Consider the following 16,545-nt stretch of genomic DNA (forward strand, 5'->3'; position numbering starts at 1 on the left):
GGTTTACACTTTCCTCCAATTGGTGAAAATGATCATGAAGTAATCGCCTGTGTTGTGGCTACTTATATTCAGACTTTTGTGAGAAAAGGATATATGTGGAAATATAAGGCCAGTGATTATAACAAGTTTAGGGGGGGGATAGCTTGAAGCTATAATATGGAACGGGGAGTTCAGCAGTAAGAATATAAATGCTGCATGGGAATTTGAGAAAGAAATACACACCAGCATTCTGAATGCCAAAGGCTGAATGAGGTAGGTGTAAAATGGATGAATGTGAAGTTTAAGCAGGAAATCTAAAAAAGAAAGTACTTTGGAGGAAGTACAAGATGAATAATGGTAATAATCAGTCACATGAAGGATATAAAGAACAAGCCAGGAGAGTGACTCAGTAAGGAAAACTAAAGTGCAGTATTACCAGAAATTGGCAAAAAAAAATAAAAAAATAAAAAACCCTAGAGAGTTTCTTAGATATGTGGCAAGTAGAAGAATGAATGAACATGGTAAGATGATGTTAATGGATGAAAATGGTAAAATAGTAACTATGCAGATGATATTGTTGGGATATTTAGTGATCACTTTATAAGGGTGTTTCATTCTGATACCCATTTTCCCATGCCCATAATTTCAGCCTATTCAATTCATTCTTCAAGTACTGCATATCAACAGCAATCCTCATTACCCTACCCATCTTCTCATTATCAGCAAATAGCTGTATGTTGCTTATCAAATCCTTCCCAACATCATTAATGTACAGATTGAATAACAGTGGACCAAGCACTGATCCTTGTGGTACATCACTTGTTATCTTAAACCTTGCAGAATCAGATAACCTGTATACCACTTTGATGTCAGTGAGCCATCCTATTATCCATGGTAATATTGTATAACCCAAATGCATTTTCTCCAATTTATGCAACAGACTACTATGCTATATTCTGTCAAAAACCTTAGTAAATGTCATGGTGTATCAATTCCTCTTGTCTAGTTTAATGGTAAGGTTGTTATAGATTGTGAACAAATTGCTGAAACATGACCTTCCTTTAGTAAATCCATGTTGTTCATTGCAAAGGAGAGATTCACTGTCGATCCATTTCTGAATGCGAGCCCTAACTAATTTTTCCAAAATACTAATTAGTCGATAGTTGGGTACATCAGTCTTTGCACCAGCCTTGTGCGATGGAATTACCATATATTCCTTCCATTCCTGCAGAATCTTTCCTGTTCTGAGACTCATTAAACAACCTGGTGAAAGGAATCGCCAGTTCAGCTGAACACTTTTACCACATGTGCAGATATTCCATCAGTCCCTGTTGCAGAATTCTTATTCAATTTGTGCAACAGCTGTAATATCTTGGCTTCACACACACCTGCATTTGTAGTGAAGAGGTAACAGTGAGCTCAATGTTGTGTTCACCAGATTGATAGCTTTTAACTAAGTAGGCACTCATTAACTGAACAATGTCTTCTGAATCTGTAACCCTCAAGGCATCTGGATTTGGAAGAGTTGTCCTTTCATATTCATAGTTTCTTTTTCTTTCAGCATATCGATAGTGGGTTTTCTTTAGCACATGCATTCTTTATGCGTTGGAACATAGGAGTCAATTATCTGCTGGATTTAATGAGCGCTGTAACCATTTAATTCCATTAATGTTTTTGATAAAGTTTTTGTTGTAGGCTTGAAGGAGAGGAGCATACTATAATATTCTTTGAGGTTTCTCTCTTTTATTTTATATTTACTTATGTTCTGTTACTGTTACTTGTAATATTTCCATCTTAAATCTTTCTATCGATTTATTTGGACTTGTCTTCTATATTTTCATTCGTTAACTTTATTATACTTTATCCTTATCCGTTACCTTTCTATATAGTCAGTTAATCTTAATTCCTTTTCTCTACTTTCAGTATATTAAACTTATACTTGAGATTTCTAGAAATTTATTTGATTATTCCAGATTGCGCCACTAAAAATCTCTAATTGGCATAAGAAATTAATTTAATTATACCTCCAGTGAAGAACCTCTAATCAGTTAATTACAGTCGTGGCTAACTCCTAACTTAAAATTCGCACCAAGGTTTAATTTCTTTCCCGCTTACAGGATTGGTTTTATTTGGGAACAGTGCAGTTGCTAAAAAGATCAGATGCCACTTCTTATAAATAAAACAAACATTTATTCACACTTTGACCATAATACAATGTATACAATTAAATGATGTTACTATCATTACCTCTCAACGTTAAGCATCAACATTAAAACATCATGTAGAACAACTCTTAGGCAAGTATAGACATCAAAGATGTAAATCATCAAACAATTAATTCTGTATATCAAATAACTATCATTTTCTCTCAAGGTTAAACATCAAGATTAAAACATCACATAGAACAACTCTCAAGCATGTTATAAGCAAATTGTTTCTGTATAAATTAAATAATTATCAGCCCATTTACAATTTAGGAATTATCATGCTTTGACTAATGAAAAATCTCCAATTCTAACCTTCACAAAAAAATGTTACATTCACTTAGCAATCAACCTTTCACTCCATTATAATTCTAAATTCTATAATTTTCTTATCAGCTCTTTTAGACCATTTCAATGTAGTACAACGTAAGCTTAAACTTTCATTAACATCTTTTCAATTATTCTAAAAGCAGATTTTTTTTCATACGAATTAGTTTTCAATCTATTACATCTTTCAATCCTATGAATTCATCTATCCGAAACAGTCCTTCACATCATTCATTAAGAGAAAGTTTTCGACAAAAAAATTCAACTCCCATAAATTCTTTCATAGGCACAATTGCACTTTCATCGTATCTTCTCTTCGGGCTTATTCTGGATCGCCTTCTATTGTTACGGCTTGCTCTATCGCTACAGACGCATCATGGACACCGTGTTCTCCTCTGGAATTACTCAGAGGGCTGGAGCGCGATCTTTAGGCGTAGTAGGCACTCGGACAGAGGGTCATCTTTGTCCTGGGCCACTCTCCATGACTTCATCCGGGATCGTACGTAGTCCATGGATCGACTCCCCGTCTTTTCTCCTGGCGACACATCTCTCTAAGTCGAATTTACCTTAGTCCATTCCTGACCTTTTTATTCCTGACCTCTCTGAAACTTGCGCGAAGTTTCTTAGATCCTAAATATTTCTGCACAAACTTTGAACTAAGGTCTGAGATTCCCATACCTATCATGTGCTAACCCATCATTTCCTTCTAGAAAGTTCCTACCTCTATCTCCCTGAAATGTAGTTAAATCCCATTTTTTTCAGCATAGCTAACAACTTCTGATGTGCCTCCCCCCTCTGCTATCGATCTTGACGGCGGTGTCGGACTGCTTTGGTCACAATGGGTTTCCATTCTACCCTATACCTAGTGAAATATCAAATATACTTCGGAACTCTAAGGTAATTTCCCCTAAACCTCTATTTTTAGATAGCTGTTTACTTTATTTTTGCATGTGTAATTCCTCTGGGTCTCTACAGATGGGCATTTTGTATTAGTTATGTAGGTAATTCTAACATACTTCTAATTTCTGAGGGATTCTCTTTTGAAATACACACTCATATATCTTTATCTACAAAATCATGTAAAGTTTTCTGGGCTAATTTTATATGAGCTGATATTATTGTTCACATCTCTTATACACAATTTTACAATTCTTTGAATTTCGGATGTGACTCCTGTAAAATCGATGCACTTAAACATTGTAAGAATTATGATGTTGTATCGAATTTTACAACACATTATGTGCTCTATTGTTATCAAAATTTGATAACACAAATTTTTTCAGTGGTGTGATGAGTAGCTTTTGATGAATGCATCTGCCAGTACTGGTTGGATTTTGATAAACACTGGTTGGCAAAGTACAGCAGATGTGGGAGTAAGAAGAAAATCCAAGAATGGGTAAGTCCATGGTAAATTGAATGCGTGGGTGAAGGATATTCATCCATTGTAGAAAAGCGGTCAGTTCATTTTCAGAATGTGGCCAAAACATCATTGATATAACGAAACCAAAGAGAGGGTGGGGGATGAATGGATAAGAATATTTGTTGTTTATAATTATGCCACAGGTATCTTCAGAGATTATTCTGTTGATAATGCACATGTGTGTATTTTTCCAATGCTATAGAGCATCTATGTAAAAAAAAGAAGTGATTTTACAGAACTGGAAGATTGTGGACACTGCAAATCCTCTGATGGATGATTTCATAATGGGATTTGAGGTTTTTACATAAGAATGATTGGACCGAAGTGTCTTTAGGAGAAACATGATCCTGAAAGATGTGATTGTGTTTTCATGGGAGATCATGCACCTTGATCTCCATTACATGAGTGGCTTGCAGAATAAGGTGACCATTTAGTTTTGTTCCAAAGGAAACGCGGTTCCCTTTAGAGTGGGTGATAGAGAAAGTCTTATGGAGTATTAGTACTTTGTGCCAGAGCACACTTGCAACCATGTCACAGATAATCAGTACTGTTTTTCTGTGTGAAGATGTATTTATGTATGCTGTTCCATTTTCATAGCACTTTTTTAAAGTGGTTATGTAGTTGTCCAGTTCAGGGTATTATATATTTGTGTGTAGCTAAGGTATATGAATCAATTGATAAGTATTTTCGTCCTTCACACAGGATAGATACATAAACGTTCTCATCCCTTTCTCCACAATATCGTACTATGGTCGAACTGGGATACTGCTAACATCTGCCTAAATGACTATGCGCACACACAAAAATGCATTTGATTCAATAACTGTGGCCAGTCAGTTACTGATAGCCTTGCTCAGAATTAGATGGAATAAAACTTATCATCACATCAAATACAAAATTCAATGACTCATTTTGGAATCATCAGAAGATTTAAAAACTCAGCCTAATCTTAATACATATGGTTGTAAAACTTTCCCAAGGTTTCGGAAACTAATTCAGAACTTCTGATCAACAACTAAGGCTAGCCAGTAGCACTGAAAGAAGGTGCCTTTCGTTATTATTACTATTTAGGCCTCCATGGAGTCAAAAGACTCATCGCGGGATTCCTTCCTAGGAAACACAAAGTCTATCATACACTCCTTAAACTCATTGACCGAAAGAAACCACTCCTCATCCTCCTGCTCATAGTTTCCTTTCATAACTTCCAGGGATGGCCCCTTTTCATCACTCGTTCCCACTGTTCAACCAAGCCAAAGAACCCCCCAGTGTCAACCCTGTAACCACCTGGCAACAGTTTAAAAGTTTCAATCATATCACCTCTATTTCTTCTATCCACCTAACTCTGCAGTCCACATTCCCTCAGCCGATCCTTATAACTAACATTGTACAGTCCTGAAACAATCTTTGTTATCTACCTTTGTACACTTTCTGCAGTTAATTTATTCCCCTTCAAATCCTGGGGATCAAACCTGTGAACAATAGTCTAAGTGTGGCCTGATCAGAGTCTTATACAACTGAATGATAACTCTTTTATCTCTGCTGGTCAGTGTCCTTCTCATTATTGCAGCAATCTTCTGTGTTACCTTCACCACCTTTATTTCCCTTGAATTTCAGGTTTCTATCAATCATCAACTGCAGATCTCTTGTCTCCCCTACTTTCTCCAATATAGCTCCTCGAATAGAGTATGCAGCATCCCAACGGTGTGTCCCAAACCTGAAGACCTTACATTTTCCTGCATTAAACTGAAATTCCCATTCATTTGCCCATCTGTCTAGCTTATTCAAATCCTCTTGCAGGACTACAACATCTGCAATATTACTAATAACCCTTCCCAGCTTTGCATCATTCGCAAACAACTGAATATCCCTCTGCAATTCACTGAAAATGTCATTGATATAAATGTTAAACAATACAGGTCCCAGTACTGAGCCCCGTGGGACCCCACTTGTAACCCTCTGCCTCATTCCATAATTATTGTTTTGTATATTTTTATGTGTGCAATTGCAATTTTAAATATATTCCTGAGGATATGTGACAGAGATGGAATATTGAAATGATTAAATTTACTGTTCAATTCTTTCTCTTTATGCTGTGTTCATTCCATTAAATTTCTATAAATGTAAACCAGCACCTTTGCCTAAACACATGTTAGCTATAAAACTTGTATGCTAATGATATAGGAAATGCCTTGAAGGGACATACTTATATACTATTGTAATACTGGACTGCACAGGAGTTGATAAGTAAAAAGTATGCCAGAGTAAATAATCTTTTTATTCTGTAAATATTTCGTCGTATGCTATATACGACATCTTCAGTACAATAGGAAATGAATTAAAAAGAACAGTAGTGAACATGCTTAGATTGGAATTATTCTACAGCAATTCGATAGTTATTAAATTTAATAACTTGGGTAATTGCCCTGGGATGGTAACTTTAATAATAGCCCTCATGCCCTGCCATGTCATTACCATGACATGGCAATTACTATAGTTATTAAATTTAATAACTATGGTAAATCCGACTTTTCTGATAATTCCCTGAATACCCTACATAGAAATGACTAGAAAGGCACCTGTTGTTTACATCACACCAAAACGTAGTATGAATGTAAATTTAAGATCTGTGTAATTCTTAACCACCCTTCTTAACAATAATGGTCTAAAAACCCAAGAATTTTATCATTATTATTACGTGACACCTCCACGATATCCAAAGACTCATCGAGGGAGGACACCAACTCTACAACTCTTCATCTTCACTACTCAAATCCAGCTGCAGCAAACTGTCATCTACACCAACACCATCTACTGCCTGCCACCAGTATTTTCACAGACAATCACAAACATTCATGTCCACAGCTGGATTCGAGCCCACAGTCCTTTGGCTGGAGAGCGGACACGATAACCACTCTGCCAATCAGTGGTTATCAGGAGTTGATAACTATAAAGTAAAAAGTATGCCAGAGTAAATAATCTTTTTATTCTGTAAATATTTCGTCATATGCTGTATATGACATGTTCAGTACAATAGGAAATGAATTAAAAAGAACAGTAGTACACATGCTTAGATTGGAATTACTCTACAGCAATTCGATATGAAAGGCACATATTCTACCTACATAACTTTAACGTCTAAGAGTTAATTATGAAAGATTATATGTAACACAGGATCTTAACTCTAATATAACAACCCTCGTGTTAAATTGGGGCACCGCTTTTGCTGTAATAAAACTATCTGAATATGAATTTGTTCTCTGATATTACAGAGCGTAGTTTTGATGTGGTTATTTTATTTTTATTTCAACACTAGTGGTCAGGCCAGTAGAATAATAGTTGATCAAATCATTCTCTCTTTGGCATTCTGTTTGAAATGTAATATAGTTTCTTTCTCTCTCTCTCTCTCTCTCTCTCTGTGTGTCACAGACAATCACAAACATCCATGCTCATAGCCGGATTCGAACCCGCAGCCTTTTGGCTAGAGAGCAGATATGCTAACCAGGCCGGCAAAATAAATCCTCTAGCGCCTTATATTCCTAAAGGGAGAGGCAGATCTCCTTTTAGCCTAACTTTTCTAAATCGATTTTAAGTAGTTACTTTGAATATTGTTTAATTCACTCTCCTACGAGGTATGTATTTCTTTCGGCTAGTATTCAGCTTAAAAGGTTTATCCATTTGGCTACTAGAATTAAACTAAAGCTTGTCTTCTGGTGGCTTAGCATAGGGGATGCAAGCGTCACTTCCAGTGAGCTGCACAGGCCTACTATATAGAGGCTATTGACTTCACATCAATTGCCTTTGTATCCCATATTGCAAAGTCCATCTTTTGGAAGTGTATAATGTTATGCACTATAGGGAAGACCACTGTGAACCTTTGAGGTTTCATAAGTGGGATCCCGACCCAAGTCATTCAGTTGTAAAGATGCTTAATGCACAGACTTTCTTTGCTTATACTTGGACAAAGGATTATTATTAACATCCAATCTCCACGCAGTCACTCATCATGGAAGGTCACACTATAACACATAATGATCATCCAACTGTGCCTTAAAATGATTCAAAGTGTACATTCACAACACAATTAAGGAATCATTCCACTAACCAACCACTATCCATGAAAAGAACATTTTACTTACTCCTATCACTCACACCCTCTTTATACAGTTTTCAGTGATGGCCTCTTGTTCTACTTGCCCATCTCTCATTCGATGAAAAATCTCTTCCAAATCAACCTGTAACAACCCCTGACTAGCTTATATCTCTCAATCATACCCGTTTCCCTCTTCTTCCTATTCATGAGGCTTTGTAATTTGCATTCTCTCAATCTGTCCTCGGACTCCACATTCCAAAGACTACTGACAACCTTTATGAATCTTCTCTGGACTCATTCCAACATATTCTTGTCAACATGAAAACCAGCTGACCAGATTTCTGCAGAATAATAATCCTTTATCCAAGTGTAAGCAAACAAAGTTTGCGCCTGAAGTTTTTAAAGGACGGCGCAACTCGTGGTAAAGGTGATGTAAGTTCTGATCACTTGCCTTAGTATCCCATAATGCAAAGCACATATCCTTATGGGTATGTATAATGCTATGCCTTATGGAAAGGGTCATTACCCAGATCGGTTTCGACCTTTATTGAGATGCTGTTTAAGTAAAGACCACTCTAAAAATTAGGTGTTCTCCTAGACCACTCCCTATGAGTAACCGAAGGACTGTCCAGCTTAGCAGTGGCCCCACTCAGAGACAGACTAAGACCTACCCGCAAGCAGAGCTTCTCACATCTCAGAGAAAGTAACCATTTCTGCGCATGTTTTACGTACGTGGTTAACTCTCAAAAACTCATAGGATCCCCCAATAATGAGTAATCTGGAGAACCAAAAATTCAGCATTGTTGCCCCTCAGTAACAGGCTCAACCTGTCAGTGAGACGAACTCTCAGCATTGGCTCTACCCTGTGGTAGACCCATCCCACCCCACCACCGAGAAGAGCTGCTCATATTTCATCTGAGGAGCAACAGATGTGCCTCAGTCAGGTTCATGGGTTACAGCATTGCCATTCATTACCACCCCACCTGGGTAGCAGCAACAGCTGTGCCTCAGTAAACTTCATTGGCTCAACAACATTGTTATCTACCACCCATGCTTCCAACCAACTGCGCAAAAGTACATCAGTGGGAGCAAGACCCAGAGGTGGTGATACTAGGGTAGAAGCATTGCAGAAGTCATATCGCCACCAAAAGCTGTCAACACCTTATTATTAAAATTCTCTGGATTACAGATAGTTGATGGAAGTTTTTTCATTTGGCTATGCTACCCATTATATATTTGGTTTAATCTTTTATCCAAGTGTAAGCAAACAAAGTTTGCGTCTGAAGTATTTTCAGGAATGGGCAATTCGTAAAGGTGATATAAGTTCTGATCACGTGCCATGGTATCCAATAATGAAAAGCACATATCCATATGGGGATGTATAAAGTTATGCATTATGGAAAGGGTCATTACCCAGTACACTATAAAAAAATTATGGAGACAACTACCATCTTAGCAAAACTTTAGTTTAATATATACCAAAAGAACATTCGATGTTTCGAATTTGATATTCAGGTCATCCTCTGGAGCACACACACACATATATACAAAGAAACAAGCTGCACTACAATCTACACTGCTTACTAAAGTTACTGACCAACTGTTAGAACAATTATAGGCCTGACTCTGTTGAGAAAAAAAAAATTACTACATCAAATCGAGAGTCCTATTATTATTATTATCTATTAGGTTACAAAATTAAATTGGGCTGGAGAGCAACATGTTTTATATATATATATATATATATATATATATATATATATACAGTATATATATATATATTACGGTTATCAACTAATTTTATAAATTCGGTTATTTTACTCCTAATCCCAAGTAAGCAAACAGTTAAGTTTGCACCTGAACGTAGTTCAAGTCTAAAGGTGGTGCAACACGGCAACTCATTGTAAAGGTGGGTAAAGCCCTGATCACTATTCTTAGTATTTTCCATAATGTAAAGCATATCTCACTAAGAGATGCATACTGCAATCTCACTAAGACATGCATACTGCAAAAGGTTGTGTATTGCAGTATGCAATACACAACCTTTTTTGAGGTGTCCTCAGTAAGCAGCTAGACCTTAAATACATACCAAGGTTTTAGTAATACAGATCCTTATCAACTTTACCTATACAAGTTACTACAAAGTGTTTTTATTTTGAATAAGAATCTCTGGAGCAGATATAGATGTAAATAAGTTTTATTACCGATTTCAATCTTTTCAAAACAGATTGAACCCGGTCTGAGTAGTGACCCCCCCATTATGTATTGCAGTATACATCTCTTAGTGAGATGTGCTTTACATTATGGAAAATACTAAAAATAGTGATCAGAGCTTTAGCCACGTTTACAATGAGTTTCCCTGGTGTTGCATCACCTTTAGACTTGAACCACGTTCAGGTGCAAACTTAAGTGTTTGCTTTCTTGGGATTAGGAGTAAAATAACCGCGTTTATAAAATTACTTGGTAACCCTAATATACATTATTCCCAAGGTAAAAAAACTTATATATATATATATATATATATATATATATGTAAATAATTGGTAACCCTAATATATATATACATTGTAACCCTAATATATATATATATATATATAAGTTTTTTTACCTTGGGAATAATGTATATTAGGGTTACGATGTAATTTTATAAGTTTGGTTATTTAACTCCTAATTCCAAGTATGCAAATAATCAAGTTTGCACCTGAAACATAGTTCAAGTCTAAAGATGGTACAACACCAGGGCAACTCATTGTAAAGGTGGGTAAAGCTCTGATCACTATTGTTAGTATTTTCCATACTGTAAAGCACATCTCACTAAACGATGTATACTGCAATACATTATGGGTGGGATCACTATCCAGGCTGGTTTCAACCTTTTTTGAGGTCTCCTCAGTGAGTACCTAGACCCTGAATACCAAGGTTTATTAATACAGAGCCTTATCAACATTACCTATAGAAGTTGCTACAAGGTGTTTTTATTTTTAATAAGAATCTCTGGAGGAGTATAGATGTAATTATCAGTATCCCCAAGTTAAAAAAATAATTACATCTATATCTCGGCCAGAGATTCTTATTAAAAATAAAAACACCTTGTAGCAACTTTTATAGGCAAAGTTCATAAGGCTCTGTATTACTAAACCTTGGTATTTAGGGTCTAGCTACTGAGGATACCTCAAAAAAGGTTGAAACTGGTCTGGGTAGGGACCCCACCCATAATGTATTGCGGTATACATCGTTTAGTGAGATGTGCTTTGCATTATGGAAAATACTAAGAATAGTGATCAGAGTTTTACCCACCTTTACATTGAGTTGCCCTAGTGTCATACCAGCTTTAGGCTTGAACTATGTTTCAGGCACAAACTCGATTGTTTGCATACCTGGGATTTGGAGTTAAATAGTCAAGCTTATAAAATTACTTGGTAAACTAATATACAGTATCCCCAAGTTAAAAAATTAATTATATATATATATATATATATATATATATATATATATATATATATATATATATATATATATATATATATATATATATATATACACAGGGTGTTCGGGATAAATTTGACATATGTATAATTAATTATATTTTTCCGTAAGTTACATGTATTAACACACACTTCTCTTCATTTAAAAGTTTGGACCCTTCTTCATTCATATACAAGATGTCAGAAAGGATGGATAGCTGGAACCCACCTGAATCATGGAAGAGAATAACTTGTATCATGATGATTCGTGCCCGCCATCAAAATAAGGATATTACGACTGCTGCCCAATGCTCCCTGAATACAGTAAAAACAATCAGGCATGAACTAGAGACTTGCAATGGTGACTACGAGGATGTAGCAAGAAGAAAGATCCCTAGCAGACGATCTGATTGCGTTCGTACAGCAGAATTCCTCGCAAATCTGCAGGAGCAGGTGTTGAAGAACCCTGGCATTGGAATTCGGGCTTTGTTCGTGGAGTTGCTAACTGTAGTCAAGCCCTGGATAACAAGGGTAGCCAATGGTAGGCCGTATGTATGGCAGCAGGATTCGGCCCCTTGCCACACCTCTGGGAAAAGTCAAAAATGGTTGTCTGAAAATTTCTACGACTTCACCAGTCCAAATGTTTGGCCTCCAAACTCCCCAGACCTTAACCCCATGGATTATTTTGTATGGGGCGCAGTTGAAAAAGACACCAATCGCACTTCCAGTAATACAAAAGCCCAGTTAATGGATAAAATTAAAACAGTTTTTGCGGCCCTTCCCAGGAAGACTGTAGCATCAGCTTGTTCGAGGTTCCGAAGCAGAATTGAAGCTGTGATCGATGCTAATGGTGGTTATTTTGAGTAAATCTTATTGATAGTATTGTAATTAACTCTGCCTGTAATGTTTTTTTGTCAGTTCATTAAATTTAATAGATACAAAGAAGATTTTCTTTCTCCTTACGAAACTGTCAAATTTATCCCGAACACCCTGTGTGTGTATATATATATATATATATATATATATATATGTATGTCTATATATATAGACATTTCAACCAATGGTTTGGAATAGTTTCCAATAAAAGCTGAAAATTACATAAATTCCTAAAGTTTGCTGGAAACTAAGTAGGCTGAATATGTGGCATCCAAATCCTTGGAATTTTTATGTCACCATTATTGTTGAGATTAGGGTGGTTAATCAGAATTTCACAGGCTTCTTTAATTTTTTTTCATACTGGGGTTGTATAATGTAAAGACCAGGTACATTTCCAAATCAATTTGGTGTAGGGTGTTGAGAGCATGATTTGAGAGGCCTTTTTAACCAAAATGTTTATATTTAATGTATCTTTTGTGTTCTTTTTTATGTGTAGAGATTGTACGTCTAGTTTCACCAATGTAAGGTAAGTTACAGGTGCAGTAGATGCAATAAACGATTGCGATCTCGATTCTGCTGTTGATGAGAACTTACATATTATTTTGGTGTATAGTCTTTTTTTGGTGTATAGTCCACTTTTCTACGTTTTTGTAGTGCTAAGTTGTTTTCTGGAATACGAGTGGCCGTCAGCAGTTGTTTTTTTGAAGTTAATTGTTGTCGCAATATTGGGTATTTTGGTTACTGAGAAGACGGGGTCAGAATCGAATGCATAACGGTGGAAGACAAGACAAAGGATAAGGTTTCATTATTTAGTTTTCATTTTATTTATTTATTTATATCTAGGGTACTTAAATGTTCTGTTTGAAATTATTTGTACTTTTCTTATAGTTATACTCCCATATTGTTATTTAGCGTTTATTTTTTGACACTAATTAGCGACACTATTTTGAATAATGGCGACATCGGCAGTTAAAATTACAAAGGGCGTATTGCCAAGTCCCACCCATTTAAGGACTCCATTTTGTGCGATATCATACAGGATTTTGAAGCATGCGGAACTTGCAGAATGTATGCGTCCCGGCGATTGTATATGTGGCAGGAGAAAGAAGGGGGGAAAACGTATATATTCGCAAAATGCAGGCAATGGGAGGACCTTGGTGATTTGGAAATGATCATAACTGACCTGGTTGAGTCAGAGACTGGAGAATCTCCACATAGAGAGATGACTGATATGATAGAGGATGAGAGAAGTATGAATAAAATAAGAGTGGGAAGTATGTAAAGGTTGAATGATTCTGAAATTTTAGAAGATGGTCTCAATTGGGAGGATGAATGGCAAACAAAAATGGCTGACTTACAGAGAGAGAAAGAGATGAGCTGAAAGAGCAGGTGGAATGTCTAGGGAATAAGATGAGAAGTGTGAAAGATGAAATTAAGCGAATGGAAGAGACGAATGCAAGGCAAATCAGAGGAGGAGTGCAAGAGAGTTATGAGAATGAGAGAAGAGGAGAGAATAGAAACAATAGTAGTGGAGAGGGATTGAGTGAGAGTTTTGGGAATGGCAGAAGAGAGAATAGGAACAGTATAAGAGAGAGATGGGAGTGATAGAAGAGGAGAGAATGGGAACAGTAGAGGAGAGGGAATGAGAGAGAGTTCTATGAATGATAGAAGAGGGGGAATTGGATAAGTGGAAGAGTGGAACGAGTGTGAGATATAGGAATGAAGGAAGAGGAAAGAATGGAAGCAGCAGGAGGGACGAAATGAGAGGAATGCAAGGTAGCACAGGGACTAGCGATAGAGTGATGCCAGGGAGGCAGGTAAGTAGGGGAGCACAGAGAGAAACTGTTACAAGAGAGAGAGAGAGAGAGAGAGAGAGAGAGAGAGTGAGGGATGCATGTGAGCAATTGAGGAATATGGTGATAAGAGGTGTAATGTATGGGGACTGAATGATCTGTGGTGTTCCAGATAGGATGTGTGAGGAGTGTTTGCCAGGAGGAACGATAGAAAGTGTGGCTATGGCAATAGGAGAGGTGAAAGGGTGGATGAGATGATTGTGATGGTGGGAACAAATGACGTGAGTGGTGGTTTAAATAGGGCAGTGAGAGATATGAAATTCTTTCTTGAGGTTGTACGAAAGAAGACAATGATAGTGTACGTGTTTCCTAGGTATGATAATGTTGAGCTGAGCAGAAGAGCGGTGATATTGAACGGCATGATAGCAAGAATGTATCAGAAGAGAGGATTGGAATATGTGAATGCCTGGAGTGAGCTTGAGAGCAGAGAGGAATTGTATGCAAGAAACCACCTGCATTTGAATGAGGGAGGACGTAGGCATCTGAAGAGATTGCTGTTCTGAACGAGTCAGTGTGTCCCAGTGTGGATGGTAGCATGGGGCAGTGGCCTCTTGTTGGAATGGGTACTTGGGAGAGGGGGCGACATCTGGTAACGCTGAGCCCAGTGGAGTCTAGAGGTTATAATTCTGGGTATAGAAACGATGGTATTTTTATGCTTTATACTAATGCCAGGAGTATTCAGAATAATAGAGAGGAATTGGTGGCTCTCATAGCATCAGCTTGGCCAAAGACACGTGGTTGACAGAAGAGGATATAATAACAGGAATAGAAGTTGCTGGCTACAGCATTTTTCTGCAGGATAGGAAGGGAAAGCGTGGTGGTGGAGTACTGCTTATGACAAGTGATGTCCTAGGTCCTATAAGGAGGTTTTGGAAGGCTGTGACACTAATGATTTAGAAAGCATATGGTGTGAAGTGGAGGTGGGTAAGACAGGATATTTAGTGAGCTGTTGCTACAGACCAAGGAGCACAGATAGTGGGGAACAGGAGATGTTTAGATAGTTGAACTTGGCAAGTGCAAGAAGAACGATTGTTATGGGAGATTTTAACTATCTGACCATATGGTTTTGACTTGGAAAATGAATAGACATGCAAGTGTACCAAAGAAACGGGAACGTGTGCGAAATTATAAAGCAGGTGATTGTAATAATCTTAGACGTCAACTTAGGGAAATTTCGTGGAGTTGGAATTGGAAGGACGGGATATCATTAGTGCTTGGAAAATTGTGAAGGAATATTTGTAGCAGCAATGGTAAGCTCTATTCCACGAGTGAAGAAGAGGACACAATTTGGAGTAAAGTGGATTACAAGCAATATTAAACAGGAGCTACATGCGAAAAAGAGGCTATGGAAGAGATATAAGGAGACAGGCGAAGAGAATATGCAATAAGAATATAAGACACAGGCAAGAAGAGTGACTAGCATGGGAAGGAAGGCGAAACAATAATATGAGAAAAGATTGGCCTTTAGATCCAAGGAAAATCCTAGGGAGTTTTTTATCTATGCAGCCAGTAGGAGGAGAGATGACTGTGGAAGAATGACATTGAGGGATAAAAATGGGAATAGAGTGAGTGATGCAGAGGACATAGTGGAATTATTCAGTGAACAATTTATTGGAGTATTTCGTCCTGGAGGAATCAATTTTAATACTAGAAGGATAGGGCAGGTTCGAGGTATAGAAGTGCAGGAGGAGTGTGTGTTCCACATACTGAGTACCCTGGATGTTAATAAAGCTGCGGGACCGGATGGTATTTCACCACGAGTTTTGAGATAATCTGATAAGGAACTGACAGTGCACTTGACCTGGCTTTTCAATGAAATTCTGGCTGCAGGATAGGTGCCCATGTAATGGAAGGAAGGTAAGATAGTGCCATTGCATAAGGGCGGTAGCAGACTGGAAGTATCTTAATATAGGCCAATTTGTGTGTCATCAGTAGTTAGTAAGATCTTGGAGAAAGTAGTGAGGGACCATATACAATATTGGGCATATGAGGGTAATGTTATCAGTGAGAGTCAACATGGATTTATAAAGGGGAGCTCTTGTTTTAGCAATATGCTAGCCTTTTATTATAAAGTTACAAGAGCATTAGATGAGGGGGAAAGGCATATACTGCCCTTTCCCTAGACTTAACAAAGGCATGTGACAGGGTGCCACATGATAAGCTGACATTCAAGTTGCAGCACGTGGGTCTGGATGTCAGATTGGTCAACTGGATTCATCATTGGCTCTCTGATAGGTATCAAAGAGTTGTGTATGGTGGAGCAATATCAAAGAGGCAGAAGGTTACAAGTGTGGTTCCACAGGGCTCAGTAGTGGGACCTATATTGTTTAAT

At 37.4% G+C, this 16,545-nt stretch overlaps 1 pseudogene; it reads left to right on the forward strand.

Annotated features, from left to right (window-relative positions):
• The window catches only part of LOC150107848 (serine/threonine-protein kinase pim-1-like), a 108,840-nt pseudogene that overhangs the window by 52,052 nt on the left and 40,243 nt on the right, over window positions 1–16,545 (forward strand).

Source organism: Typopeltis vanoorti, chromosome 4, assembly GCF_054136105.1.
Source record: "Typopeltis vanoorti isolate ZY-2024b chromosome 4, IOZ_Tvanoo_1.0, whole genome shotgun sequence".
Lineage (NCBI taxonomy): Eukaryota > Metazoa > Arthropoda > Arachnida > Uropygi > Thelyphonidae > Typopeltis > Typopeltis vanoorti.